This window comes from Cryptomeria japonica, chromosome 5, assembly GCF_030272615.1.
Source record: "Cryptomeria japonica chromosome 5, Sugi_1.0, whole genome shotgun sequence".
In the NCBI taxonomy this organism is placed as follows: domain Eukaryota; kingdom Viridiplantae; phylum Streptophyta; class Pinopsida; order Cupressales; family Cupressaceae; genus Cryptomeria; species Cryptomeria japonica.
Window position 1 is genome coordinate 664,936,091 of NC_081409.1, and position 6,374 is coordinate 664,942,464.

A 6,374-nucleotide genomic window follows, 5' to 3' on the forward strand; every position below is an offset into this window, starting at 1 on the left:
ATATATTACAATCATAATAAAAAAAAATATTATGTTTTATATTTTTTTTACATAATACAAATTAAATTAACATAAAAATATAAATTTTCTTGTTAATAATAATAAATATTTCATCTAGTTCTGAATGCTCTACCTTTAAGTTTAGCTAATTATTATATAACTAATTATATAACATTAATTTTTTTTAATTTTGTTCCGATAGCTACTGCGTGATCAATTTTTTCATCAACATTTCAAATCATGTTCCATGAACCATCATCAAGATAAATAAACTTGAAAAGAGAAATCATGCACTTGAAAAGGGAAATCATGCTCTATTGAAAAATCTGGCTTACACATTTAACATTTAATTTTTACTTTTGATATCCTATCGTCTTATCCCTTGAGTCTCCTCTAGGTACAAGGTGTTAGTTACCTAAGATCAAATCATGTGTGTGATACACAAGGGTTTAAAAAGAACATCTTACTCTTAATAAAAAATAATTTAAAATAATATTTACTAAAAATCATAACCTAATGTCAACATTATATTTATCTTTCTACAAAAGAATTTTATAAATTTTTTTATTTACTACTTATTTTTTAGGTCATACAAGTGCATTTTTCGGCCTTCAACATATTTAAATAATGATTATTTTAGATATTTTATACAAAATTAATATTTAGCATATGGGTAAAAAATATAGGTTAATTAATACTAGCCCAAACCGAGTTTTTGAAATAGTGCTTCTGAATCCTGTCGATGCTAGGGCTTACTCCTGTTCTGTGCCCAAAGCCACTCTTCGTTTCACGTCCATGAATCATGGCAGCTCCCATCCTTCTTATTCTGAGGTCGTTGGGAGGATAGGATGATTTTCTTGGCCCAAGCCGAATCATGGGGCGACGTTTTCTTGAGGCTTCGACAATGACTCCAAAAAGGGAGATTTTAGTTTTGTAGCTAAGAATGTGGTTGGAAGGGCGCATGCATGGTCATATGGGGAATGTTCGAGGGGCAAGGGTTTGGAGGATGGAAAGAATAATGGACAATATATGAATCATGTTCAAGGTTTTCCAATCATAGCAAGGCCGACAATGCTTTTGGGGCAGAGGTAGCCAACGAAGTGAAAGAAAACGAGAAACATTTTTCTGAACTAGGATTGATTAGGAGATTCAAAGATTTTTGGCCGAGCTTGTGCGATCTGCACAAATGGATCTCAACATTTTGGAACCCCATTCTTGAGGACGATGTTCAGATCTTCTTGGGGGCGAGAGGTCATTTCGTGGTCGTCTTTAACAACGAGATGGATTGAAAGAAGATCCTCTGTGAGTACCAATGGAGTTGGGAGGACAAGTATATGTTGTTGTTGAAACTATGGTATCCAACTTTCAATTCCACCACGAAATCCTTAGAAAAAGTTTCTATGTGGGTAAGGCTCCCATATCTTCCTTTGCAATTTTGGTTTGAGTCATGTTTCAAGGCTATTGGAGATTCTTGGGCAAATTTTTGGATGTAGATGAGGTTTCCCTAAGGTTTCAACACACTACATGCCTGGTTGAGATGGATTTAAAAAAGGGTTTCCCTACTGATATACTTTTCAAATCTAGGGAGGAAAATTGGTTGCAACCTATGGATTATGAGGGTATCCCTTTCAGATATCGACGAAGCTTCCAAATGGGACATTTGGCAGCAAGCTGTGTTCAGAAAAAAATTAAATAAACATGGCTCATGTTGGAAAGATGTTTCAAAGTCACATTATGTTGTGGAAAATGATAGCCAAAACAATACCTCTCATAAGGAAATGGATGTCACTTGTGCCTCTAAAGAAATGGGAGTCGATCATGCTCAATGTGTTGATACTTCTTCTTTTGTGCGTGATGGCATTTCTATGGTTTTGGCTAATGCTAGAGTAGATTAAGGCATTAGAGATGATACAATGAATACGGGGAGTAATTAGGGTTTGGGGGAAAAGATTTTCTCTAAGGCAGGTGTATATGGTGAAAATGGATACAACAATAACAATGTTGAAAGACTAAATGAATTCAACCACAAAAACCTTAGCCTAACAACAACAAAGATCCACCATAACATATGAAGATTACCTAAGACAATGCAAATCAAATGAAATCACAAAGATTATACCATCACATGTCCAATAGGGTTTGAATCTCCATTATTCCTATCTCCATTGATCTTGCTTGATATATTTGCTCTCAGATTTTATGTGCACAAGAGCTCAACAAAGAACGGACATGTGGTTGCAAGTAGGATCTCATATGAAAAGTGTAGTGTAGTCAAGTGCATAAATTGATTAGCCAGGGTTTGATAATGAAGGAAACATCTTCTTATATAGAAGACACTATAAGAAATAGAGGGATAAGATTGAGAGGTGTAAAAGAGGTCGGCTATGATTAGAGGGTAGGTAAAGGAAATAATAAAATAATGAGAGGGGTAGGTAGTGTATGAATTAAGAGATGAATGACATGTGTCATGGGTAAAAAAGGCTAATGAATTAATTAAATAAATAAAGATTTATTTAATTAATAGAAGAAGTGGGATCAATTAAATAAATAAAGATTTAATTAATTAATAGAATAATTAGGCTAAAGTAATTAAATAAATAAAATATTTATTTAATTAGACTGGACAATTTTAGGTGTCTACATTTTGCCCCTCTTTGAGACAATGTAGCTTGTTGCATTGTTTCAAAGAAGATAAGATGAACTGATACAAAGTTGCCCCAAGATGGGAATGATATGCCCCCTTGAGAGATTGGATGAAAATGTCTAAAAAAATCGTAGACAATCTCTCGATAAGAAAGAAAGGCTAGAATGGATTGACTGGATAAAGTGACAGAGTCACGGGATAAAGAAGGCCGACTCGAGAAATGAGGGCTAGGGCTAGGGCTAGGGTAGTCTATAAGATAGACCACGAGGGGAAAACATCCTCATTGTCATCCACACATCCAAGAGATCAGAGTGCAGAGCGAGATAGAGCATCAACAGTTAACAACGATGGCATTGGTTCACAGATTTGATCATGTTCACTGATTTTAGAGGCCAGCAGAGGCAGGAGAGTCGATAAGTACCACAAAACCTCCTTGTACTTTGTTGTAATAAATGTTGTCATAAATGCATCATAGGTAGCATAATAAATGCATGTTTAGGAAATGTCAAAAATGTCCAAAAACGTGTAGGTGCGTCTACGTAGGTGTTAGACATGTCTATGTTGGCTAGGCACTCTGTGTTTGTGCCAGGCGCGTCTATGCTAGGAAAAGCGTCTGTGCCAAATGCGAGCATGTTTGCGTTGTTCAGGCGCGCTTGTGAAATGTGGGCACGTTTGTGCAGGACAGGTGCGTCTCTACAGAGCATAGGCACGTATGTGTATTTCAGGCGCGTCTGTACAGAGTAGGCGCATTTATGCAGTCTATAAGTGCGTTTATGTCTTCAAGGTCAAATCGACAGTTCGGTGATGAACATACACTCTCGATTGGATAAGCTACTGAGAGGATACACTCAAGCAAGTCCTCTAGGGAAGACGAGGGTAGCAAATAGGGCTAGGATTGACAATTCTGTGATAGAACATACGTTGCCAATTAGGAAACTACTCAAGAGAATTCACTCAAGCAGAGGCCCTAGGATAGGATAGATCAAGGCACTTTGTGATGAACAGTGAGTACCAAAACATAGTACTTTGTGATGAACAGGGAGTACTAAAATATGAGAAGCACTTTGTGATGAACAGGGAGTGCGAATATGGGCAGCACTTTGTGATGAATAGGGAGTACCACTAGGATAATCAACAACACTTTGTGATGAACAGTGAGTGTCACTAGAATAGAAGCAACACTTTGTGATGAATAGTGAGTGTTACTAGGATAGAGTACCATATGCACTTAGATAAAAAGTAGCATTTTGTGATGAACAGTGAATGCCACTATGACTGACATGATTGATTTGCTTGACTGTAGGAGTATTTGCCTATGCTAGAGTCACGAGAGAGATTCCCATCGACTCAGAGGTTGCGACTAGAGTTGACATTCGAGGACAAAGCTGCCATTGAGGGTATGGGTTTGCGACATATTATGTATGTGCCTGAGTTTCGGGCAAACATGGGGTTGCTGACTGCGCTGGTTGAGAGATGGCACTCAGAGACTTGTACATTTCATTTACCGATGGGTGTGATGACAGTCACCTTGGAGGATGTTTACAGGATTCTGCGGATACCGATCGATGGGGAGTTGATTCCTTATGATCGAGATGGAGATAGGGAGGCCCTGAGACGAGTGTTTCAGGATCCAGGCCTAGAGATGAGAGCTAGACACGTGGCATGGGACACGATGACAACGACATGACTGACACTACTAGCAGTACTAGGAGGAGTGATCAGTGGGTTCTTGTGTCCAGACAAGGCGACACGAGGGTTGGCTGTGGACTGGGGGAGCACCTTGGAGACACTGGTTACACAGCACACCAGATATGTCTGGGAACCGTGTGTGTTGGCACACTTGTACTATGAGTTGCATCAGTTTGTGTATCATGGATTCGTAGGATTGGGCTGCAGAGTTACATTATTGCAGGTATGGGCCTATGAGCATCTGTCAGTTACTCGACCAATACACTTCAGGGGCAGGGGTCATGGACACAATTTTGTGCATTTATATGATATGATTACATCACAGCCACGGATTGGCAGGTTGGAGCATTGGCGTCGAGTCCTGGATGAGATTGACACTGTGATATGGAGGCTGTACCTTGGGTGCAAGCAGTGGGAGGATGATGCACTGGATCTACCATATATCTTCTAGAGTAGATATCTGATTGGGCGGACGCCCTATGTATTGGAGAGACAGCTGGTTGACAGGGTATGCAGGTAGTTTGGTCGTATTCAGCGGATGCCACGGGGTTCCGGGATGTATGCTCGGACAATCAGGGATCAAACACACTTTGGGCCATTGTTGTCGTATGATCAGGTCATGATGTAGCTAGTGGAAATGGTTCCCTTGCTGTGAGATATGTGGTCAGATATTGAGGATGCAGGTATGGATGCAGAGTACACTGCATATTGGGTTGAACATCCATTCCCATGACTGATAGACCCAGGGGAGGCGATAGATGGAGATGGTGGGGGGGATGGAGATGATGATGGAGATGGTGGAGGTAGAAGCCGACAGAGGAGGCGAGGTGCAGTTGGAGAGAGGAGGGTAGCTCCACGGAGAGAGGGTGGGGAGGAGAGACAGGCTCAGGTGGTGAGGGGTCGCAGTGGATTGCCATTACAGGTGCCAGCAGCACAGGGTCCTAGACAGGTGCAGGGACAGGGGCAGAGGTAGGTACAGGTATAGGCACAGGCATAGGCACCAATACAGGGGGAGCCACAGGCAGAGGCATAGGGGGCCGAGGAGGAGGAGGATGAGCTGCTTGAGCTGAGGGAGATCTGCTAGGGACAGGTAGATGAGATTCAGGACCTGGAGAGGGAGACAACTAGGCTCAGGAGGCGACTGAGGGAGACAAAGCATGAGCGGGATTAGGCTATCTAGCACTATAATGAGGCTGAGACAACACTGAGGGTTGGGAGGCAGGTGACAAAGGATACAGGGGCTGGATATTCCTATGTTCTATGGGTAGGGGAGGAGATAGGTTGCTGACGAGACCTATATTACGGGGCAGTGCCACTAGAGCGGCGGGCGAGGAGCTTTCGCAGACCATCACGGACAGCGACAGCTATGGGAGGGAGCCATAGGAGACAGGCGTCCAGTGGTGGGGTTATGGGTCCTCCACCACCACTAGATAGAGGGGACAAGAGAGATGATCCTAGGGCAGGTCCTTCTAGGGCTCAAACTCTGTCGAGGCCAGGCGGCTCCAAGGGAGGGAGTTCATCATAGCCTTAGAGGGCTCCCTATGTATCAGTGTTTTGTACCATTTTGTATTATGATGTAGACACCTTCGGGTGATTTTGTAGCCATATGATTTTGACATCATTGTATCATGACACTTTATATATATATATATATATATATATATATATATATATATATATATATATATATATATATATATATATATATATATATATATATATATATATATATATATGAGATGATTCATCTTTGCGGCAGCTATATGCATGTGTACCTATGTGATGAGATGTTTCATGATGTATGTGTTATGAGATGCTTATGATATGGATGCAAATATGTATATGAGGAAATACAATGTTTTTGTTCTGTTATGTTTTTAATATGTTATGCATGATGAAAATGTGAATGTATGAAATGCTAATGAATATGATAATGCAAATGACTATTTACATGATGAAAATATAAAATGTGCTAACATGTGTTGTGTGCAGGATGTGATGCAATTGTGATACCTATATGTATGTATGAAATGCTAATATG